This window comes from Macaca thibetana, chromosome 8 (assembly GCF_024542745.1).
Source record: "Macaca thibetana thibetana isolate TM-01 chromosome 8, ASM2454274v1, whole genome shotgun sequence".
NCBI lineage: Eukaryota > Metazoa > Chordata > Mammalia > Primates > Cercopithecidae > Macaca > Macaca thibetana.
In genome coordinates, this window is record NC_065585.1 from 36,491,292 (window position 1) to 36,517,294 (window position 26,003).

At 37.3% G+C, this 26,003-nt stretch overlaps 2 protein-coding genes across 3 annotated transcripts in view; one reads left to right on the forward strand and one right to left on the reverse strand.

Moving 5' to 3' along the window:
* Window positions 1-26,003, reverse strand: part of EBAG9 (estrogen receptor binding site associated antigen 9) — a 1,013,262-nt gene that overhangs the window by 821,452 nt on the left and 165,807 nt on the right. The gene's annotated exons all lie outside the window — the stretch shown is intronic.
* The window catches only part of TMEM74 (transmembrane protein 74), a 143,702-nt gene that overhangs the window by 34,137 nt on the left and 83,562 nt on the right, over window positions 1-26,003 (forward strand). The window contains exon 2 of one of the 2 annotated variants that reach the window (XR_007728228.1): window positions 11,933-12,317. The exons of the other annotated variant lie outside the window; for it this stretch is intronic. The gene's annotated coding sequence lies outside the window, so the exon portion shown is untranslated. Of the gene's footprint in view, window positions 1-11,932; window positions 12,318-26,003 lie in introns of those variants that run through there. 2 annotated transcript variants of the gene reach the window in all.

Below are 26,003 nucleotides of genomic sequence, written 5' to 3' on the forward strand. Positions count from 1 at the left end.
TCAAAAACTCCAGAAAATTAAGAGATGAATCAAAATGTTCAAAAGATTGTTTCAGAAATAAAGCAGCTTAGAAAATTGAACACAAGCTGAAATACATGAGAAATTGAAGAGAGAAGAATGTGGCAAAAGTATGACTGTGTGTTCCGAAAAGGAAAACTGAGGTTGGAAAGTAACAAACTTTAGTGACACCAATGTGTCCTCCTTTTAGCTGCTCAATTATAGGATTTTCATTATAAGTGCAAGATAAATAAAAAAGGGCCAGTGAACTGGTTATACTGACAAGAAAGACATTATTTCTAAGACAGATAAGAAATGAAGCAAATTTCTAAGGAGGAGATGTATTTGGAGAAAGGAAGAGAGGTAGATGCTTAGAAAAGTTTAAGAACAGTTGGAGTGGGAATAAAGAGTAAACAAGATGAAGAATATGAGGTTGTTGGCAGAGACTGATGTATTTGAAATGACAGAAATTGTTATATAAGAATCTAGAGAAAAATCAGTTTGAAGTTACAATAAGGTTTGGTTGAAATCATGCAATTAGGTTGTTAGTTTACAGGTACACAGTTGGGATGAAGGGAGGTTTAACATGTTGAGATTGACTTGTTAGATCATACTTGTGGACAGTGAAGCATACTTGCTGCAGTGACAGCAAATTTTTAAATGTGAGATGCCATATCATTGACCTTTGATCAAGGGCTACATTTATAATTTTCCGTCCTTTCCTTTTTCATTCAATAAATATTTCCTGAGAGCTTATTCTGTGCTAGACACTCATCACAGGCTTTAGGTGGATAATGCATTTACTCTCAACAGCCGTATGAAGTAAGAACTGTTGTCATCCCTTGTAAAGAACTGTTGTTATCTCAGAGATGAGAAAAGCAAGGCACTGAGAGGTTAAGAAATTTAATTAAGGCCACTGAGCTGGCAAGTAGTAGAACCAGGATTCAAACCCAGAGTTTAGCTTCAGATCCAGTGCTCTTTACTGCTGCATCTTTAATATCGTCTCGTCCTTTTCATCATTTAGAAGCAACGGACTAGCTATGTTTTTGTATAAGGTAAGAGTTGTCATTCATTCATTCATTCATTCAACATTAATTGATTGCCCAGGCACTGTTGTTGTATTCATGACTATAGTCCCAAGCATCCGTGCAGCTTCCTCTTTCTCTTTAATAAAGTTTCCGAATGGCATCTGGTAAGGCAAGTTCCCCGCATTCCTCTTCCTTTTCAACATCGTCCTAGCTGTTTACACATTTTAGAATAATTTTGTATGTTCTCCAAAATCCTCTTGTAATTCTGATTGGCAGTATATCATCTACAGAGATGAATTTAGGGGAAATTTATTGTTTCCTAAGATCAAAGTATTTTATTCCCTTTAGTCTAGGTAAGTTTGTTTAGATTTTTTGTTGTTGTTAACAGAAAAATTTGAGTTTTTTTATTTCTTTGTTTTGATTCTGAACATTTCTTGTTTTATTTAGCTCTCATTTATGTTTTTTGTTGCTGTTATAAAGGAGAGCTTACCTCCCATTAAATTTGCTAACCAGTTATTGTCAGTATAACATACAGCTATTGATTTTTACATATAAATTTGTAACCAATGTCCATCCTGCATTCTTTTATAGTATCTAGCAGTTAGAGGTATATTCTCTTGTGTTTTCTAAATATAAAACCATGACATTATTTGGATGCAAGGCAAAAAAGAATGTGCAACAGAGCCAGGATTCAAATTCCATCTCCTGATCCAAGTTCAATGGCATTTCTACTGTGCTACAAAGTGTATTTATAGCTAAGTGAAATGAGATGCACAATGTATAATGTGGTCTAAGAAATACTGGACTTCGGCCCCTCCCTGAAAGTATCTTCTCTTCCTTGAAGCTTATCATGGAGCCTAAAATATTTTAACCCTAAAGAATCCTTTTTGTGGGGGACGTTGTGCAAACAGCTTAATTGTTAAAAGCGATTCTGTTAGCATTCATATACCATAAGGAATAATATTGTAAGGCATCTGTCCCCAAAGTGGGTTATTTTTTGCTAGACTCTAAAGTCCATGAAGGCATTACTGGTGGAAGGTATCCAGGTTACTGGTGGTGAATCCATACGGGTCGGTAGTAATCTCAATTCTTGCCTCCTCAGAAGAAAGAATTTGACTAAGGGGCATAGGGCAGAAAAAGAGACCAAAGCAAATTTCAGAGCAGGAGTGGAAGTTTATTTAAAAGGCTTTAGAACAAGAAAGAGAGAAATGGAAAATATGCTTGGAAGAGACCCAAGCAGGCACCAAGCTCAAGTGCAGTATTTAACTTTGATCCAAGGACTTTATAGGCAGCCCCCTTCCCGAGATTCTCCCTTTAGTGTGGGCTGCCCACATGTGCAGTGCCCTTCTTACCCTTGGAAGGTGAGTATGTGTAGTGTGTTTAGGCAGTTGTACGCATGCCCATCTGAGATTTTCCTCCTTTTTCAGAACCCCCCAGAACATCATATTCTGCCATTTTGTCTCTTAATGTGTATGCCCAGGAAGTTTCTTCTCCCTGGTGTCTGCGTTCAATTAACACTTTAGTACAACAGCTGTGGACTATCAGGAAATGGCCTGTCCCTGGTGCCGACTCCCAATTTATCACTTTTAGAGAGACAATGTCATAATTGCCAAACCATCACCCAACATTCCTAGTGGGTAGGGGAGAGCCCTCTCCTGCTCCATTCATGCCTAAGTACCTGGAACAAAGGGAAGAATCACTGCTCTCACTTATGAATTCCTTGATGCAGCAAGTAGTTTCTGTAAATGTGTTTGCTCAATTGAAGTGAGTTAGAATATGGAGAAAACTAATCCATGAGATGTTAATAGGTGTTATTAACATCTATTAATAACATCTATTATATAATTGTTAAAAGCAATTCTGTTAGCATTCATATACCATAAGGATATGAAAAAGAGACCAAAGCAAATTTCAGAGCAGGAGTGGTACATACTTCTCTGTGATACTCTTACCTTTAGCTTTATCATTTTAACTCCCACGTTTCACATTTACCCTGACTCCTCCATTTAGTTTATCTGCTTTTTTTTCCCTGTATTCTTGCCAGCTCTGTAAATCCTTCATTAGCTAGAAAGGAACATTGTATAGAAAACCCTTAGTTGTTTCACTATATGCTCACACAAAACACATCTGGCACCAGATGTATGGGTTTCCCCCGACACACAGACCAATTCCCTGACATCAGCTGGGTGTCCCAAAATTTGACTCAATTTGGACACTATCTACCTAGAGATAGCATCAGATCCCAACAGGTTGAGGGCCCAGTCCCACAAGACTGTGTCCACTTCAGTCCAGGTTGTGACTTGTGCTCCTGACTGTGTGGTTATCAATTCAAGATTCCCCTGACCTCATACTGAGACTCAACAATTTGATAGATTGGCTCAAAGAACTCAAGACAACAATTTACTTACTAGATTAGCAGTATATTATAGAAAGATATAAATCAGGAACAACCAGAAGGAAGAGATGTATAGGGCAAGGCATGAGGAAAAGGACGTGCGACTTCTATGCCCTCTCCAGACTCGCACTACCCTCCCATCACCTCCAGGTGCTCAACAGCCTGGAAGCTCTCTGAACCCTGTCCTTTTGAGATTTTACTGAGATTTCATTGTGATTTCATTGTGAAGGCATAATTGATAAAATAATTGACCATTAGTGATGGTCTCAACCTCCAGACCCTCTCCCCTCCCCAGCGGTGAAAGTTCCAACCCTCTAATCAAATGGTTTGTTCCCCTGGTAACCAGCCCCCATCCTGAGGCTATTTAGGAGCCCCTAGACACCAGTCATCTTATACGCACATAAAAGACACCACTTTGGAAATTCCAAGGGTTTTAGGAGCTCTGTGCCAGTAACTAGATGAGGACCAAATATATATTTTTATTATAAATTATAATATCACTGGCATAAATAAACAAATACCTTTGCCAGGAGGTACTAGTGCTTAATTTCTACCTTTGTGAAGCTCATAATTTATTGGGATACCAAAACCTAAGCAGACAATCACAGCTCAGTGTGAGAGGTTCTGTGATGGTGCACATGCAACATATAAAAGGAGTGTCTGCATTATCTAGGGAAAACCAGGATGCTTCATGCTTTTGAGACAAGTCAATAGTTCATGTAATTTCAAATGCTGACTGATTCTTCAACCATTTATCTCTGGATGGGAAATGCAACTGGAACTCTTTCAGTCAAAATAGCTTCCCCTCTTAAATGATTTTCCTTGGGACAACATTGAAATGTCACAGACACGGCAAGCAGGAATCTCATCAAGTTTGGAGTGACAAAGAATGTAAATATGAAATTTAAATGGACCTCAGATATTCCACTATGATTTTACACAACTTAGCAACTACTTACATATATGTACGTTTATTAAGTGCTTTGATATACACCAGGGTCAGCAAATTACAACCCGTGAGACAAATCCAGCCCAGCAGCTGTTTCTGTATGGCCAGGAGTTAAGAATGATTTTTACATATTTAAATGCTTGGGGGAAAAAATCAAAAGAAAAAAATAGCTTTTTTTGAAATGTAAAATATATATAAAATTCAATTGCTTATGAACACAAAAGTGTTCATAAGTTAAGTTTTATTGGACACTGACACACTTGTTCACATATTGTCTATAGCTGCTTTTGCCCTCCAACAACAGAGTTAAGTAGTTACAACAGAGACCATAATTACCAGCAAGACCTGCATATTTACTCTTGCCTTTCATGGAAAACGTTTGCCAACCACTGAGAATTACCACTGTTTCATCTGCACAGGAACCTATGGGGAAATTAGGAGAGTGGTCCCCCCAACTGAACAGATGAAAAAAGAGGCTGAAGAGTTTAAGGTTACCTTGCTCGTGAGTGCTTATCCTAGAAAACTAAATGCAGATCTTGTGACCTCAAATGGAATCTCTTTCCATTATACTACACATACATTTAGACCATTTTGCTCTAAATGTGGTTACTATCATAAAGGAAAATAAAAAATCTGAGGTCCCCCAAACTTCTTATGCAAAAGGGAAGATTAAGCTGGGAGGCTGAGTCATGCAACGCCCTTTTTCAAATGAATAGCTGTTACCAACATTATCCATCAGCCAGATTCCCAGGGAAAGGGAGAAGGCCTCAGACATCTACAAAGGGTTGCCTCCACAGATCACTCATAAGTAAATTCTTTGCTGTACTCCCATAAACAAGGGCATGCCAATTGTAACTTTAGGCCTACAGTCTAAGTCTAGCTCCTAAAACTAAAGCCTGTTCATTTCCACACTGATAATGTCAATTACAAGCTTATCTTCCCAGGTGTAAAACAAAGACAAGACTCATTCCTACCTGCCCAGAGACATCTGCGTAATTGACTTTTCCTTTCAATCTCCTTTTATCTTCAAATATTCACCTTCTATTATGTAAAATGTAGACTTACTATGCACTAATGTGTCTCACAGGAATGTAACTGTTCACTTTACCTCCCTACCTGCCCTTCTTCATACCTGCCTTTCCCCCTTTAAGGAAATGTGTAAATACTAAACCTCCTAAAAATCTCTTAGTAAAAACAGCCACAGATGTGCCTGTGTCTCGTGTTTTTCCTGGAGGCACCCTAAAGCTAGCTTAATAAACCTTGATGATTGAGACTTTTTTCTCAGTTACTCATTTTGGTTGTTACTATTATTATTGGAAATTTTGTCTTGTTTTGTTTCGGTTATTTTGAGTAGGGAAAATTCTGGTCATTTCTGCTGAGGCAGTCCAATTATCTGGCCTAAAAATACTCAATCTGAATCTGAAGTGAGGTCAGGTTGACACCAAAACCCACACTCAGAATTTGCCACCGGCAAGCTCTCGTAGTTGATGCTGTGAGCCCTGAATATAGGATAACAGTAAAATCACAAAGTTTCATGTAAAATAAGAGGAAATGTTGCATACCTCCCAGGGTGCAGGTACACTAAACATTGCCCACCTCCTTCTTTTATTCTCTTGCTTCTGCTAAGAAAATAGGATTGAGTACCTTGGTTGGCATTTTTTAAATCCCTAGATAAAAACTATCTAAATAAAGATTTTCATGTGGGCTGCAATTCACATCTTCCCCCACATTTTCAAAGATTCTCCCCTTGGAAAGCTACTCAGCAGAGTGCCCCTGGAGGGAGGTGAGAGGCTGTGGAGGAGATGGGAAGAATGGGACCCTATTGAGAGAAAATAAAACTTTGTGCAAAAATAAACTGAGTTGTCTGAGCCTATTGATATTATAAATTGATTTTTTAAAATCACCAATTAGAAAAACTCTCTAGAAGATTTTCCTGGGTTTCCGCTATCATAAGAGCCAAGAGAAACTAAAATACGCCAAACCCTAGACAAGTCTGCCAGGTAACTTTACAGTGCCATATCAACAAGAACGCTATGTATTTTGCCTCTTTTCTCCTTTCAAGCATGCCATCATTATAGATATGGAATTGAAAGATTTTTAGTTCTAGAACACTTGGCATATATTTTTCTGTGATGTTATTTTTTTCTAATCAATAAAATCAAATTCTTCCACATTTTTTCGGTTTAATTTCTGGAAAGGCCTTTTTCTGCTGTTGTAATGCAGTATTTCACATAGTTGTTTTGCTGCAAGAAGGAAAAGAAGCAGCTTTCAAATTATACAAAAGAAGAGAGTTAAGCTAAATAAATTCTGTGAGAATATTGTCAGTATACTTTCTTAAGAGAAAAGGCCACAATTCAACTTATATTACCATTTTATCACCAAATTTTGAATTTATTCATGTACAGTAAACAACATCAGGTTTTTTGCTTTTGTTTCAACTGAGAAAAACCACCTCCGGAATTAATTGAGGCCTAGCCCGTAACAAAAGATGTAGATCATTTAACATTTTCTGCTTAAAGTACATTCATTATGTTCTTGTGGATCTGTTTCAAGGCTGTTGCTATGCATAAAACTATCGACTATATAAAGCAACAAGCAAGGAGGAAACGGCACTTGTGCTGAACGGAAAAAAAAAAAAAAGGTCTTCAAGTTTTCAGTTACAACATCTCTATTGATTTATGGCTTTCCTGATAGAAATGTTACACTCGGTCATTAATAATAATAGTAACTCATATTTGTATGATGCATTCTGGTTTCTAACCCACTTCCACTTTCTGCCTTCATTTGTTTCACACAGAAGCCTGTAAAATTAGAAGGCATGTTGTATCTATTTTATAGTGAAAAATCCAGGCTTTCTCAGAGAGCCAACACAGCTTGCTCAGGTGTATATAGATGGTAAGTAGCTGAGCAAGAGATCTCAGGACTTCGAATCCGGAACACTTTCTACTATAGCTACTGCCTTAGCAAATGCTTAACGGTTAACATATGTGACATCACAGAATGGGCAGGAAAAAGAATAGTATAAATAGGATAGAATAAGAATAGTTTCACAGAAGAAATGAGGCAACTTTTCAGAGTCACACAGCTAGTAGTAGTGCTACTTATGTCTTAGATTTGCTGTCAGAATCTAATGTAGCCACAGTGTTGAGAACTGTGCTTCATACAAAATAAGAATCTAATAAATGAAAGCTGGTGTGGTAATAGCTATCATGGCATGGATCACATTGCATTAAAAATGAATTTTGCTGTTTTAAATTGCTTATCCAAATAGGTAATACATGCATAAGGCACAAAATTATTTTTTATATGCTGTGAAATTGTTTCTTGTTTTTTGTTTTTACTTTTAATTTAGTTTCAGAGGTACATGTGAAGATTCATTGTATAAGTAAACTCATGTCACAGGGGTTCGTTGTACTGATTATTTTATTACCCAGGTAGTAAGCCTCGTACCCAATAGTTATTTTTTTTTTTTTGCTCCTCTCCCTCCTCCCACCTTCAACCCTCAAGTAGACCCCAGTGTCTGTTGCTCCGTTCTTTGTTTTCATGAGTTCTCATTATTCACGTCCCACTTATAAGTGAGAACATGCAAAGTATTTAGTTTTCTGTTCCTGCGTTAGTTTGCTACAGATAATAGCCTCTAACTCCATCCATGTTCCCACAAAAGACATGATCTCATTCATTTTTATGCCTGCATAGTATTTCATAGTATATTTGTACCATATTTTCTTTATCCAATCTGTCAATGATGGGCATTTAGGTTGATTCAATGTGTTTGCTATTGTGAATAAGGGTACAAAATTCTAATAGACCAAAGTGATCTACAGAGAAAAGTCTCTCACTCCTGTCTTCCAAGTCCTGCTCCACAGATATTAACTGTTATCCATTAGTAAGGTATCCTTGTTTCCCAAGTAGTTTCCATATGTCCTCTTCTTCAAAATGTTAACTATAACTAATGTTCTTATTTGTTCCCTAAAGTTTTATTTGTATATTTTTGATTAGGTCATATTACATGAGCTGAAGCATAATATAAACATCATTCTACATCTTGTAATTTTTTTTACTTAAAAATAGGGTAAACATGGCCGGGCACGGTGGCTCAAGCCTGTAATCCCAGCACTTTGGGAGGCCGAGGCGGGTGGATCACGAGGTCAGGAGATCGAGACCTTCCTGGCTAACACGGTGAAACCCCGTCTCTACTAAAAAATACAAAAAACTAGCCGGGCGAGGTGGCGGGCGCCTGTAGTCCCAGCTACTCGGGAGGCTGAGGCAGGAGAATGGCGAAAACCTGGGAGGCGGAGCTTGCAGTGAGCTGAGATCTGGCCACTGCACTCCAGCCTGGGCGACAGAGCGAGACTCCGTCTCAAAAAAAAAAAAGGTAAACATATAATTTACATTTCAGTTGGGCTGATCTGAGGGAGAAAAATGCTGCAGTTAGCAATTATGCCAGGTGTAAACCATGGCTGTCCCAAACAAACCCTTATAGCTGGCTTACTTGATGATCTATTTTAAACAGCATTTCATATCAGTACATAAAGTATATTAATTTAAAAGTGTTTTATTATGAAATGCTTTACACATACAAAAGAATTGTGACATATGTGTGAGCTTAAAGCATAAACCTAAACCACTCAACATAAGAATTTGAATCTTACTTTTATATTAAAATCACTTACGTGTTCCTGCCCATTCCCATCCCTTTTCTCTCCCCTGCAAAGATTAGCAGCCACATGAATTTCATGTTCATGATGTCACTGCTTCTTTAAAGTAGTTTTCTCACATAGGTAGGTATACCTAAACAATATATTGTATAATTTTGCTTTTTTGTATTATAAAAATATCAGACAGTATGAAGTCTTCAGCAACATGCTTTTAAAAAATTCAATTTTGTATTAATTTTCGTATAAGGAGTAAGGAAAGGATCCAGTTTCAGCTTTCTACTTATGGCTAGCCAATTTTCCCAGCACCATTTATTAAATAGGGAATCCTTTCCCCATTTCTTGTTTCTCTCAGGTTTGTCAAAGATCAAATGGCTGTAGATGTGTGGTATTATTTCTGAGGACTCTGTTCTGTTCCATTGGTCTATATCTCTGTTTTGGTACCAGTACCATGCTGTTTTGGTTACTGTAGCCTTGTAGTATAGTTTGAAGTCAGGTAGCGTGATGCCTCCAGCTTTGTTTTTTTGCCCAAGATGGATTAGAGACTTAAATGTTATACCTAATACCATAAAAATCCTAGAGGAAAACCTAGGTAGTACCATTCAGGACATAGGCATGGGCAAAGATTTCATGTCTAAAACACCAAAAGCAACGGCAGCAAAAGCCAAAATTGACAAATGGGATCTCATTAAACTAAAGAGCTTCTGCACAGCAAAAGACACTATCATCAGAGTGAACAGGCAACCTACAGAATGGGAGAAAATTTTTGCAATCTACTCATCTGACAAAGGGCTAATATCCAGAACCTACAAAGAACTCAAACAAATTTACAAGAAAAAAACAAACAACCCCATCAAAAAGTGGGCAAAGGATATGAACAGACATTTCTCAAAAGAAGACATTCATACAGCCAACAGACACATGAAAAAATGCTCATCATCACTGGCCATCAGAGAAATGCAAATCAAAACCACAATGAGATACCATCTCACACCAGTTAGAATGGCGATCATTAAAAAGTCAGGAAACAACAGGTGCTGGAGAGGATGTGGAGAAATAGGAACACTTTTACACTGTTGGTGGGATTGTAAACTAGTTCAACCATTATGGAAAACAGTATGGCGATTCCTCAAGGATCTAGAACTAGATGTACCATATGACCCAGCCATCCCATTACTTGGTATATACCCAAAGGATTATAAATTATGCTGCTATAAAGACACATACACACGTATGTTTATTGCGGCACTATTCACAATAGCAAAGACTTGGAATCAACCCAAATGTCCATCAGTGACAGATTGGAATAAGAAAATGTGGCACATATACACCATGGAATACTATGCAGCCATAAAAAAGGATGAGTTTGAGTCCTTTGTAGGGACTTGGATGCAGCTGGAATCCATCATTCTTAGCAAACTATCACAAGAACAGAAAACCAAACACCGCATATTCTCACTCATAGGTGGGAACTGAACAATGAGATCACTTGGACTCAGGAAGGGGAACATCACACACCGGGGCCTATCATGGGGAGGGGGGAGGGGGGAGGGATTGCATTGGGAGTTATACCTGATGTAAATGACGAGTTGATGGGTGCAGCACAGCAACATGGCACAAGTATACATATGTAACAAACCTGCACGTTATGCACATGTACCCTACAACTTAAAGTATAATAATAATAAATAAATTTAAAAAAAAATTCAATTTTGTAAGATATTATCTATATTGTTTCACATAGCTGTAATTCATTGACTTTCACTGATGGGCAATTTTCCACTGTTTAAGTATTTAGGAATTTATGTATTCATTCTTCTTTTGATGATATTTGGGTAATTTCCGCTTTTCTTCCAACACAAGCAATGATGCTGTGAACTATCTTACACATAGTTTTAGGTGCACATGTGCAAGTTTCTTCAAATAACAGACATGAACTTGTTAGTTTTTTAGGGTAGGCACACATTCAGCTTTATAAAACAGTGCCAAATTAGTTACCAGAGATTTTAATAACATTTTACATCCTTCCCAGCAGTAAGAGCCTTCCGATCAGCAAGATAACTGATCACACATCATTGTAACAGACATAATAGTAATGGAAAACTTTGAAATATTCTGAAAATTGCAAAAATGTGACACAGAAACATGAAGTGAGCACATGCTGTTGGAAAAATGGCACCAGTAGACTTACTTGACACAAGGGTTATCGCAAACCTTCAATTTGTGAAAAATGTAGTATCTGTGAAGCACAATAAAGCAAAGTGCAATGAAACGAGGTATACCTGTAAATCACCCTTTCGGGTATTCACAAACTTGTACAGCTCCCGTTCTTTGAATCTAGGTTAACTTAGTTAACTCACTTTTGACCATAGAATGGGACAAAAGTGATGCTGCATGTCTTTGAAGGCTAGGTCATTAGAAGCCTAGTGGCTTCCAGTTGGGTCTCTCATATACTTTATTTGTGGGTCAATGATTATGGAAGAAGCATGACTACCCTGAGATGATCATTGCTGTGAGAAATCCCATGTTAGCCACTGTCGGGGGAAAAAGCTGAGTATTGGGAAGAAAGCTGAGGCAGGGCTTGCATGTCTGACATAATGTCCTCTGGAATGTGTCTAGACTTGCTGGCTCCTTGCTTCTAGTCTTCCTAGGCTCCTAGATCAATTGTATTCCCATTATCTCAAGTAGCAGAATATGTTCCTTATAAATGCTAAACCATCACAGCTGTAGATCATGCACCTGCCCTTTTTACCTCCACATTATCACCACCTGTTTCTCTGTTGGATTACCAATAAATAACGTGGGCTCCCAGAGCTCAGGGCCTTCACAGCCTCCATGATCACGATGGCCCCCTGGTCCCACTTCTCTGTCTCAAACTGTCTTTTTCTCAATCCTTTGACTCCGCCAGACTTCCTCGCCCCCACGAGCTGGTGTTGGGTCTGATCACACCAACAAGCCACAAGGAGAAGCTACCTGAAGAAAGAGGCTCCCAGCTCCCAGGCTGGCCAAGTCACCCTAGCTAAAGCACCAGATATGGAAAAGAAAAAGCCCTCTTGGACGTCCAGGCCAATCAAAACTTCAGTCTTATTCATCTTCTGACATAAAATCACATGAGCAATCCTATGAGAAAATCACTCACCCAAGCCTAGTCAATCCACAAGAACTGTAAGAGATAGCAATTGCTGTTTTGAAGTGCTTAGTTTTAGAGTGGTTTATTATACCACAATAAATGATTAAAACAACTCTTCCCTCTTTGCTTGTAAAATGGCCTGATGAGAGTGACAATAAAGTAACCCACACACCCCAAGAGTCCGAACTGTCCTATCATTTTTTCCTAATGGCAAAGCCAAGGGAGGCATATGGTCTGCTTCCTAAAATACAGCACACAGCAGTTTTACCTAATTCTACAGAAGCATCATCACAAATTTTCCAGAATGCACCATGAGACTGTATTGCCCAGTGCCCCCACTTTCTTCCTTCAGTCAATCCCACATTTTATCTTGTGTTACTTTCAGTACCTATTCTAGGATTCAAATTCTGAATTAATTAAGGATTGCATTTGGCTGCATGTAATGGAATCTTAAAAGGTCTATTCAAATGAGGAGTAATTTTTTAATTTATTTATCAAAAAGTCAAAGATATACAGTTGGGGGCAGAGATAACTAATTACTGCCCCCAATTTTCTTGCCTTCTTTCTTTGCAATAACATTCATTATTTTTAGCCAAACACATGGCTACCTTACAGTTAAGTATGACTGTATGACTAATTTCTGGCTGAAAGATGTAAATAGAAATGTCCTGTGTGACTTCAGAAAGTATTTTTAAAGGAAAACATTATGTCCTTCTTTTGTCCTTCCTTGGTCATGAATTAAATTGTAGATATAATGGCTAGATTATGTGACTATACAACAAAATTCAAGGAGTCTGAGTGCCTAATGATAGGAGTTGCTGTACCAATCCTGGACTGTTCATTCCTAGACTTCATTAACATAAAAGAGATATCAACTTTTATTTTGTTATGCCACTGTTATTTTGATTTTATTTTTCCCAAAGCTGAAATTAATTATATCTAATATAGGAGTACAGGGTTGATGCAGAAGCTCCATCAATGGGCCAGGCTGCTCTGTCCCTTGATGCATGGCTCGCATCCTTATAGTCACTTCATTGTATCACCATGACAATTGCTTCCCTGGCTTTCATTCCAGGAAGAAAGAACAGAAACAAGTGTAATGCCTATATCAAAAAAGTAAAGCTTTCTAGAATCTGTGGGAGAGTTCCTTTATGTCATATTGGCCAAGTTTTGATATTTTGACACCCCAAATGAAATGAACTTTCTGTAGTAAGATACGTGAAGAAATAGAGATTAAGGAGACCAAAAACAAGGTCTGCCACAACAGTGTGTCAGTAGTGCTCTGAATGTTCTGAACTGTGCACAAACAGTTTCTGCACTAAATGGACTGTTTCTGCACTAGAAGGCCCCAATCATACATCCTAGGTGGAGACATACAATTAAGATCCATTCACAAACATTTACTAAGCTTAGTAGAGAGGCGGGACTCAATACATCAATAAAGTAGTCCCATAGACCATGGTTGAAACTGGGGCCATCTCAAAAGAGAGAACACACATTGAAAAGAATGGTGGGCTGAAAATGAATCCTGGTGGAAAGGTAATGAAAAGAAGATAAGCATAGGGAGAGAGACTCCTAAACAGAGCAACAGAGATCAGTTAAAGAGATAGTAAAAACCAGAGTAGTTTATGAAAATCATGATAGAAAAATTCAGGTATTATATGTAGTATGAAATTCAGCAGGTGAGTACAGGACTGAAAGATTCTCCTAATATTTACCAGTTTGGAGATTATGTGCTACTTTTCAAAATGGTCTCAATAAAGCAGAGAGTACCAAAATCATTTTACAGGGAATTGAGAACTGAAGGGAAAATAAGAAAGTGGATGTGAGTGGTAGACTCACATATATTGCTTTGAGTAAATACTATTCAAAACATTCCTCCTCTACTAAATTTTTATTATATCATGTCTCATTGTATTGTATTACACTGTACTGTATTGAAGTTGTATTGACCTGCAGCTGCAGAGATCTAAGGATACCCTTACCCCAGACTGGTGACACCTGATCCTACTGGTCTCAGAGGGGTGAGTATGACTTAGTATCTTTCTCTCAATACTAAGAAACAATTTCAGAGTCAGACTACCTTTGATAGAAAATGGATTTTAATATTTTAATATTTAGATTCTATACATTTAATCTCATCAACAAATTATGCTTGCTTTTTAAATAATGCATGAACCAGATCCAAAGGACAAATGTTCTAAGTGATATTCTATCTGGAGCACATGAAAATTTTGCCAAGCTGATCTGATATGCAAGTCATTGAGAAATCATGTTAATTCAATCAAGAAGAAATCAGGCTAGACCCAAAGGAAATAAAGGAACAAGAAGAAACTACATCCCATGTACTTTACACATATCAGCTCTTCATCAGTACCCTAAGAAGTTTTTATTTGAGATTGAGAAAAAACTAAGATTTAGGGTGATCAGTAGTTCACTCAGGAGTCCATACATAATTAGTAGCAGAGCCAGGGTATGAACCCACAATTTTATGACATTCAGGTCAGTATATTTTCACCTACGCTATCCTGCCTTCTAAAGTAACACTTCAAAGAAAATAAGCAGAAGGCCAAAGGGGCTCTTAAGAAATTGCTGGTGCTCCTTTTCTACTTTATGAAGTTAAACGTTTGTCTTCCGAGGAATAGTTTGGAACAATCTGACCAAAAGGCATCCATAGTGGAGCATAATATTACATTTATAGAAAGAAATTGGCCTAAGCTGCAATGAGGCCATCTACAAATTTATGTCCCTGTTTGTAATGAAAGTGATATCAAGGTAAATTTATCATTTCTTTTAGAAAAGTAACCCAAGATTCTACTCACACAGCCCACTAGTGGGACCTACCTGCACAATCAACTGTGTATATGGTAAATAGAGGTGTGGTGAAAGTTTTGCAAGGCTTAAAATTCCAAGATTATTTAATTGTCAAGTACTTAAAACAATGAAAACATTTGTCCAGCATCTAGATCTCTTTTTTTTTTTTTTGAGACAGCGTCTTGCCTAGATCTCTTTTAATAGCTACTCAGATTATTCTGCTCATCAACTTGCTATTTTTTTTAGTTTGAATGTTTCACATGTGTATGTGTGCATGTTGTACATTTCCCTGGAATTGAAAACTATAACTTCTATGATACTAATAGGAAAGGAGAAATATTGTTCTAAGAGTGGCAAGTAGACTAATAATATCTAACTATCACTAGAGTTGTCATATCTACTAATTTATATAGGATCATCAGAGAACAAGCTATGACATTAATTCTAAGAATCACACAATTTATTATTTAAAAAATAACTTAAAATTCACACTTCAAGTAAAAAAGAAAAATCTTTTAAAAAGAAAGCCCCATGTAATTTCAGTTAAGAAAATTTCTATAACAAGTAGACCTCAAATATAAAATGGCTCAAATACAACAGAAATTACTTTCTCATGTTAACAGTCAATGGTGATGTTAGGTTAGTGGTGAAGATGAGGGAGGGTGAGCTAGGGGTCTTTTCATGAAGATTTTTAGAGACAAACAGCACCAAAAGTCCAGCTGAGGTTAGAAACTAGGGATTTTCAATGATATCAAACCAGAAAGTTGTTTAAAAGCAGAAAATGCTTGGATTAATCCAAAGCTAGGACTTATATTCTGCAACAACAGAAAAAAAAGAAGGCGAGTGATTTGAGGGTTGTCAAGTGAGCAATTCAAGTAATAGGCCATGGGGTATGTAGGCAAGAAAATAAAGTTAGAAGAGATTATATAATTTGGGAGAAAATGAAATTGAATCTTTATATGTTTGAAGAGTAGGTGTACAGGGAGGAGGAAAAATGAGTAAGCTTGATGTATGGCCAGAGAGTGAGATATTGGATATTAAGAAGTGGGCAATATATAAAGATAAAGATGCTATATGACTCAGCAATTCCACTACTAAGTATATTTCCAAGAGAAAGGAAAGCCTATGTCCACATACAAACTTGTACATGAATATTTACAGAAGGATTATTCATAACATTTAAAAGGTGGAAACAGCCCAAATGTCCATCAGTGTACAAGAGGTTAAACAAAATGTAGTATGTGTGTACAATAGAATATTATCTAGCCATAAAGAGGAATGAAGGACTGATACATTCTACAACATGCAGGAACCTTGAAAACATTATACTAAGTGAAAGAAGCAAGTCACAAAAGACTCTATACTACATGATTCTATTCATATAAAAGTCCAGAATAGAGAAATCTATAGATACAGAAAGCAGATTATTAGTTGCTCAGGGCTGAGAAGTGGGGAAATGAGGGGATAGAAGGATGAGAGCTAAAGGATATGGTCTTGCTTCTTAAAGTAATGAAAATTCTCCAAAATAGCTGTGGTGATTGTTTCACATATCTGAGAATATATTAAAATCCACTGAATTATACAATTAAATAGGTGAATTTTATGGTAAGTGAATTATTTCTCCATAAAGCTGCTAATAAAATGGGCAATGGCTGGGTCCATCATGAAGATATAGAAGTGGGCTGCTAAAATAGAATGGAAATGAAAGTCAGAACTTGAAAACCAGGATATTGAATGAGACAGCTACATGGACATTGACATAGAATGATGATAGAATTAGAGATAGACTTACAAAGTCAGATATCGGGGTTCTTAGTGAATGTGGAAGAGTCATTAGGATATCAACAGATAAGCAGAAAGTGGCGGTTAACTATGGCATTGAATTACGAGTACTGATGTTTGTGAAGTCTTTGTTAAAATATTAAAACATATACATTTTAGTTAGGTTAATCAGAAATAATAAGAATGCGTAGTGCCATACACAGGCCTGAGTGTGATAATAAGCAGCTTCCACTTGAGAAGGCTGCAAAGTCTTAAGTGTCCCCGGTTGAACTGATGCGGGGATGAATCTAAGGCATTTTGTGAATAATTTTGGCTCCTTAAGGAGGTTCTTTTTTTCTTTCTTTAAATTTTTTCTTTCCTTCTTTCTTTTGAACAATAAGAAAAAGTTTCAGAGGATATTTAAAAATTTGGCAGAAAGGAAAACTATGCAAATATGAGTTGAAGTAGCGGGGAGGAGGAGAAGAGCACTGAACATAATAGAGATGATGATTTAGCGAAGAAAAATAATTAAAGTAACTTGTATTTCGAACAGTGTCAAAGAACGACATGAATGACAGGTATATTAGGGTTCTTCACAGGGACAGAACCAATAGGATAAATAGGTAAATAGACAGATAGATGGATGAGAGGGCGGTTTATTAGGTCAATTGGCTCACTTGATTATGGGAGCTTAGAAGTTTCGTGATAGGTCCTCTGCAAGGTGAAAAAATAGGGAAGCCAGTAGAAGGACTCTCACTCCAAGGATGAAGGCCTGAGAACCCACAGGGAACACTGGAGTCCACAGGCTGGGGAATCTGGAGTTCTGATGTCTAAGGGCGGGAAAAGGGTGTCCGAGCTCCAGGACAGAGTGTGAATTCATCCTTCCTCTGCCTTTTTATCTATTCAGGCCTCCTGCTAATCGGATAGTGTCCCCCTACACTATGGGCAGATCTTCCTCACTCAGGCTTCTGACTCACATGCCAATCTCCTCCAGAAACACATCCACAGACACACCCGGAAATAATGCTTTACCAGCTCTCTTGATATCCCTTAATCTACTCAGGTTGACACCTAAAATTAACCATCACAAGAGAAGTGAAGGGATTCACTGGTTTGTAAATAGCTTGGAATTCTGAATGAACAAATGAGATAATGCTTGATGTTGTGGAATAGCTAAGCCAGAGCCACATTTCAGCAACTGGCTTATACCTATGAAGACTTTCAGTGAGAACACAAAATGTGCCACACACTGGGCCATTCACTGGGGTATGAACAATCCTTTTCTACGATAAGAATTCTGTATTCAACATACTCCCTTGTTTTTACAACAAAATAAATGCAGAATATTCATAGCCGGAAATAAGGTAATAAGCGATAATAAACAAATCCAGAAGATATTTTCAAATTTTTAAATTAAGGTCTACTTTACAAAAGTAAATCTTAAGTATATAGTTTGTTCATTTTGACAAATGAGTGTACTTATGTAAACCACATTGTTATCAAGACATGCAACATTTCCAACACCCTAAAAATTTCCCTCCTATCCCTTTCCAGTAACGCCTCTCCCTCATTCCCCAGAAGCCACCACTCATCTGATTTTTATTCTCATAGATTATTTTGGTTTATTCTAACTTCTTACAAATTGAATCATAAATTATATAGTACTTTGTTTCTGTCTTTTACTCAACATCATGTTTTTGGAATCTATTCATATTATGTGTATCAGTAGTTCATTTATTTTAATGGCTGTTCCACTGTATGAGGATATCATAGTTTATTTAACTATTGTTCTCCTGTCGATAGATACTTTGGTTTGTTCCAGTTTGGGGTTACTATGAATAAAAGAGCGGTAAACATTCTAGAACAAAGCTTCTAGAGTTGTTTTTAAATTATCTTAGGTAAATACTTAAGAGTGTAACTGCTGGGTCATATGGCACATACATGTTTAACTTTTTAAGAAATTGCCAAACTATTTTCCAAAGTGGTGGTACCATTTTACACTCCCACCAACTATATGTGGAAGTTCCAGATGCTCTACATTCTCTAAAATGCTTGATATTGTCCATCTTTTTTCAATGTGTGTTTTAATTTCATTTTCCTGAGGATCGATGCTGTTGAGTGTTTTTTAAAGTGCACATTAGCCATTCATATATCATATTTTGTGAAGTACCTGCATATATTTTTTGACTTTTTTTAGACAATTAAATGTCTTATTGTTGAGTTGTAGGAATTCCTTCTTAAGTATTCTGGGCGTAAGCCTTTTGAGATATAGATAGATAGATAGATAGATAGATAGATAGATAGATAGATAGATAGATATTTGAAAATATTTGTCTATGTTTCATTCTGGAAGCTTGATAATTGTAGCTTTTCCTTATGGGCCGATGATCAATTTCCAATTAATTTTTGAGTATGTCATAATGCAGAAGCTGAAGTGCCCTTTTTTTTTTTTTGGATATCCAGTTCCTGTGGCATCATTTGTGAGATTTTCCTCCCCTCATTGAATTGCTTTGATGACTTTGTTGAAAATTATTTTATCATATATATATGTGAGTCTATTTCTAGATTCTATATTTTAATCCATATTTATTATTTTACCCATACCACACTGTCTCACTGTCTTGAGTACTGCAGCTTTGTAACACATCTTAAAATCAAATGCTTCTTTGTTAAATAACTTTTTGTCTATTTTAGGTCCTTTGCATTTCCAAATACATTTTAGAAACAGCTTTTTATAGTCTTAAAAAGCTCACATGGGACAAAGCGCGGTGGCTCATGCCTGTAATCCCAGCATTTTGGGAGGCCAAGGCGGGTGGATCATGAGGTCAGGAGATCGACACCATCCTGGCTAACACGGTGAAACCCTGTCTCTACTAAAACTACAAAAAATTAGTTGTGCGTGGTGGCGGGCGCCACAGCATGCCAGCCTGGGTGAAAGAGCAAGGCTCCGTCTCAAAAAACAAACAAACAAACAAAACATTCACATGGGATGAAGAGAATTTGATTATATTGAACATGTGTACACACACACATGCGCGCGCGCGCACACACACACACACACACACACACCCCTATATAAATGGAGAGAAAATGGACAGTGAAAAAACATTGAATCTTCCAATTAATAAATAGGCTGTTTCTTTCTATTTACTTTGGTCTTTTAAAATTTCAATCAGCAGTTTTGTAGTTTTCAGTAAAGCAATACTGTGTATCTTTTGTTAAATTAACTCTTTAGTATTTTATGGTTCCAATACTATCGTAAATTGTATTTTTAAACTTTTAATTTCCAATTGTTCACTGCCCAAGACATTTTAAAGGAAGTATTGGTGGGGCTTACAACTGCATGTACAGGAATTGGGAATAGGAGGGGAGTGGAGTCAACTGAAAGTAAAGGATGAAACACTAAGTCCAAGGTTGTATGTCTAGGGATCAGAAAACTCTGCTGTTAAATTCTGAAAAAAAGAAGTTGGCTTAGGAGAAAAAATGGCGGGCTTTTTTTTTTTTTTTTCAAACTTCCCTTCCCCTGTTTTTATGTGGTGTAGATTCTCAGGAATAGCTATAGATCCTTTTGTGAAAATTGAGAACAATTTCTCTCATAGGAAATAATTATTAAACTTAAATTCTTCTGCAGAACAATAATCAAACATTGAGAAATTATTAAGACATGGTATGGCTAAGAACTTTTTTTTAAAATGTCAGACAAAACTGACTTGGTTTTTTCATTCACTCAGAACACAAGGCTAGCTACCTCTGTGAAGAATATTGGCAATGCTGACAGGCTTAGCATAAGGACAGAAAATTAATAGCAGAGTCTGACAGATGCCATGTCCTATTTTCAGTGTGTATTCATGCTTTCTATCACCTAATCCTCCCAGTAATTTAGTGTGTCCTACAGCAGAAATTTTTATTTGAAAACCCAGTGCCATCCTTATCCTAAATAACTAGAGCTGCATTAAATGCTTTGGCAGGCAGAAATGAGCATAGACATTTTATGCTCCTGAGTGTGATGAGTAATTTTTGCTAAATATAGATCACTATGTTAAATTGATATGCTGAGTTTCCAAGTATTGGAAGTATGTATTCTATTGATTATAAGATTGTACATTTTCCCAGAAATGTCTAATCATGTTTTTTGATAACTCTGCTTTCTACAATCTTTAATGGCCCCTCACTGTGCCACCCCCCCCACCTTTTTTTTTTTTTTTTGGATAACGACATGAAACAGCAATTTACTCAACTTCCTAAATCTGGATAGAAAAGCAGGAAAATAGGGTTAACATATAAACTCTAAGACACACAAAAAAGGTTTATAAAAGGCAAATTTAAGAGATGAATGTAAAAGATATGAAAATAAAAAAGAATAAAGCAAGCAGGGTAAGGTGTTTTTACAGTGAGGAGAAATTTGTATGTTGTAAAATTCCACCATTATTTAGGATCAAAACACCAAGCATATTTATGCTGGTTGAGCAAAGAACTTTATAAGAACACATGGTTATGTTACTGTCCACACCCTTCTTTCCCTGGTAAATTAGTTCTGACTCTGGTTGAATAAAATAATCACATCAGAACTTAAAAAAAAATTAGATTCCCAAGCCCAAGATAAATGTACTGAATCAGATTCTAGCAAGGAAGGACCTGGTAATCTGTACTTTTTTTGAAGTTTTCTTCAGTTATATTAAAGCTATTTAAAGTTGGTCGGAATCCCTTATAGATATAAAACTATTGCCTTTAGTTGTGGCAGCAACCATGGAAAGAAACAGTCTAAAGTAAATTGTTCTCGAGTGTCATTCTGTAGGTAGAAGCACCATAGGACAAGATATTTAACTTTTCATTTTCCAGTTCCCTAAAGAGTTTGACTTTATAAAACCATGTGCACATGTTATATATATATATATTTTAATAATTTATTTATTATTATTATACTTTAAGTTATAGGGTACATGTGCATAACATGCAGGTTTGTTACATATGTATACTTGTGCCATGTTGGTGTGCTGCACCCATCAACTCGTCATCTACATCAGGTATAACTCCCAATGCAATCCCTCCCCCCTTCCCCCTCCCCATGCTAGGCCCCGGTGTGTGATGTTCCCCTTCCTGAGTCCAAGTGATCTCATTGTTCAGTTCCCACCTATGAGTGAGAACATGCGGTGTTTGGTTTTCTGTTCTTGTGATAGTTTGCAAAGAATGATGGTTTCCAGCTGCATCCATGTCCCTACAAAGGACACAAACTCATCCTTTTTTATGGCTGCATAGTATTCCATGGTGTATATGTGCCACATTTTCTTAATCCAATCTGTCACTGATGGACATTTGGGTTGATTCCAAGTCTTTGCTATTGTGAATAGTGCTGCAATAAACATACGTGTGCATGTGTCTTTATAGCAGCATAATTTATAATCCTTTGGGTATATACCCAGTAATGGGATGGCTGGGTCATATGGTACATCTAGTTCTAGATCCTTGAGGAATCGCCATACTGTTTTCCATAATGGTTGAACTAGTTTACAATCCCACCAACAGTGTAAAAGTGTTCCTATTTCTCCACATCCTCTCCAGCACCTGTTGTTTCCTGACTTTTGAATGATCGCCATTCTAACTGGTGTGAGATGGTATCTCATTGTGGTTTTGATTTGCATTTCTCTGATGGCCAGTGATGATGAGCATTTTTTCATGTGTCTGTTGGCTGTATGAATGTCTTCTTTTGAGAAATGTCTGTTCATATCCTTTGCCCACTTTTTGATGGGGTTGTTTGTTTTTTTCTTGTAAATTTGTTGGAGTTCTTTGTAGGTTCTGGATATTATGATGCAGAAAAGGCTTTTGACAAAATTCAACAGCCCTTCATGCTAAAAATGCTCAATAAATTCGGTATTGATGGAACGTACCTCAAAATAATAAGAGCTATTTATGACAAACCCACAGCCAATATCATACTGAATGGGCAAAAACTGGAAAAATTTCCTTTGAAAACTGGCACAAGACAGGGATGCCCTCTCTCACCACTCCTATTCAACATAGTGTTGGAAGTTCTGGCTAGGGCAATTAGGCAAGAGAAAGAAATCAAGGGTATTCAGTTAGGAAAAGAAGAAGTCAAATTGTCCCTGTTGCAGATGACATGATTGTATATTTAGAAAACCCCATTGTCTCAGCCCAAAATCTCCTTAAGCTGATAAGCAACTTCAGCAAAGTCTCAGGATACAAAATTAATGTGCAAAAATCACAAGCATTCTTATACACCAGTAACAGACAAACAGAGAGCCAAATCAGGAATGAACTTCCATTCACAATTGCTTCAAAGAGAATAAAATACCTAGGAATCCAACTTACAAGGGATGTAAAGGACCTCTTCAAGGAGAACTACAAACCACTGCTCAGTGAAATAAAAGAGGACACAAACAAATGGAAGAACATACCATGCTCATGGATAGGAAGAATCAATATCGTGAAAATGGCCATACTGCCCAAGGTTATTTATAGATTCAATGCCATCCCCATCAAGCTACCAATGACTTTCTTCACAGAATTGGAAAAAAACTGCTTTAAAGTTCATATGGAACCAAAAAAAAGCCCGCATCTCCAAGACAATCCTAATTCAAAAGAACAAAGCTGGAGGCATCACGCTACCTGACTTCAAACTATACTACAAGGCTACAGTAACCAAAACAGCATGGTACTGGTACCAAAACAGAGATATAGACCAATGGAACAGAACAGAGTCCTCAGAAATAATACCACACATTACAGCCATCTGATCTTTGACAAACCTGAGAGAAACAAGAAATGGGGAAAGGATTCCCTATTTAATAAATGGTGCTGGGAAAATTGGCTAGCCATAAGTAGGAAGCTGAAACTGGATCCTTTCCTTACTCCTTAAACAAAAATTAATTCAAGATGGATTAGAGACTTAAATGTTAGACCTAATACCATAAAAATCCTAGAGGAAAACCTAGGTAGTACCATTCAGGACATAGGCATGGGCAAAGACTTCATGTCTAAAACACCAAAAGCAATGGCAGCAAAAGCCAAAATTGACAAATGGGATCTCATTAAACTAAAGAGCTTCTGCACAGCAAAAGAAACTACCATCAGAGTGAACAGGCAACCTACAGAATGGGAGAAAATTTTTGCAATCTACTCATCTGACAAAGGGCTAATATCCAGAACATGTTATATTTTAAATAGTTTTTTAAAAACCAGTAAAATTTAAAACAAAACTTACCAGGTAACTCTGGAAAAGAGGGAGATTTGGGAAACCCTACTCTAGGATGCAGTTTTAGAGGTATAAATGGGTCAAAATAATAAACAACACAAAGGTTTTACCCATGGTGAACTTAACTCTAAATTCACAAAAATACTATTTCTCAGGATTAATATTTAACTGTTATGACCAGAATAACCATATCAAATATTTAAATACATTTCTTCCAGTTGGTAATATATCATCACTCCTGATGCTTAGGACCTCCTGAACCTACTCACTGTCCCAAAATGAGAGTTAATGCCCTACCTGCTACAGCAAAGTGTCTGCAGGACCCTATCCAAAGCCTCTCGCAGGTCAGTCTGGATGCTCAAAAATGTGAATAATATCCCTGCTTCCCTCCCCACAGACTTCTGGTTAACTTAACTATATATGCCAAGCCAAACTAACTTTTTCTTTCCTTTAAAAAACAATGGAGGGGGTGGGGCGCAGTGGCTCACGCCTGTAATCCCAGCACTTTGGGAGGCCAAGGCGGGTGGATCATGAGATCAGGAGGTCAAGACCATCCTGGACAACATGGTGAAATTCCGTTTCTACTAAAAATACAAAAATTAGCCAGGCATGATAGGCACCTGTAGTCCCAGCTACTCAGGAGGCTGAGGAAGGAGAATTGCTTGAACCCAGGAGGCGGAGGTTGCAGTGAGCTGAGATCACTCCACTGCACTCCAGCCTGGGGACAGAGTGAGCCTCCGACTCAAGGAAAAAAAAAAAAAAAAGGAGGAAATCTGTGTACATTTAAAGCTAAAGCATACAGTTTTACATTCTGGAGATGCATAATAAAAGGAATGAATAAACATATGAATGAGAAATTTAATGAATCATATAAAAGAACTTTATCTGAACAGGGGAAACTGCAATTTCTATGAAATATTGGTATCCAAAAGTGCAAGACAAGACAATACAATGGTGTAGCCAGTTGTCTTGATTGTGTCGAAGAAAGGCAGTTGGTCTGTGAAGGACAGTGCCAGGGGTTGCATAACAAATTGCTGCTGTTTAAATACAGCCCTGCCAAGGAGTGCTTCAGCAGTCTGCTGCAAGCCACAGCCAGACTGATTGCCAGAGAGTCAGAGAGCATACTAGGTGGATTTAGACACATAGGCTGGCCACAGCCCAGCCTGCCAGCTTGACGCCCCAGCCCCACTCTATTGACCAGCATGGGGAGGCTTGATTTTTATAGGCTTTATTTGACCTTGAAAAGTTAGGTTATAGAAAGATTAGCAGGCTCATGCCAACCCTGAAATGTTTTCCTTTTTAGTCAAAAGGCAATGCCCAAAAAGGCTTTTATTCAGGCAGTTGAAGGCACAGGTGAAGGAGACAATTGTTTTTGAAAGACCGCTGGGACTCTTTGAAAACCTAGTTACTTTGGAAGTATTCCTGGGGTCCAGTATAGCATTAGGAGTATAGAAGGATGAGGTAAGTCCAAGCAGTTCTAACTTAATTTCTTTGTCCATTAATGTTCACCGACCATACTCTGTTGCTGCAAATTGTGTTTGAGATGTTTCCCCAGCTAGACTGTGAGCTCCTTACAAGCTAAGAAAATGACTTCCATTTTTATATCTATTGCATGTAGCATGGTGTCTGGCACATAGAAGTTGTTCAACCAAAGTTTCTGGAATTGAATAGAATGGAATGGGATGAAATGAAATGGAAAGGGAAGAGAATGAATGATATTTAGGAAATTACAATTAATATTTACCTCTCTTTTTGAGAGGTAAAATGGGGAAATATCTATAATATTCTATCACATAGACAAAGCATAGTTTTATAGGAACCTCTTTTGAAAAATGCCTTGAATCTTTCAGATTAAATATTCTGATAGGCAAAATGTACCCCAAATATGTCCTTGCCCTAATTCCTGGAACTTGTGAATAAATTACATGGCAAAGGAACTTTGCAGATGTGATTAACATTCCAAAAAGATTATGCTGGATTATCTCTTATACATTGGCCAAATCTAATCACATGAGCCCTTAAGAGCAGAGAATTTTCTAATTTTCTTTGACTGAAGGCAGAGAT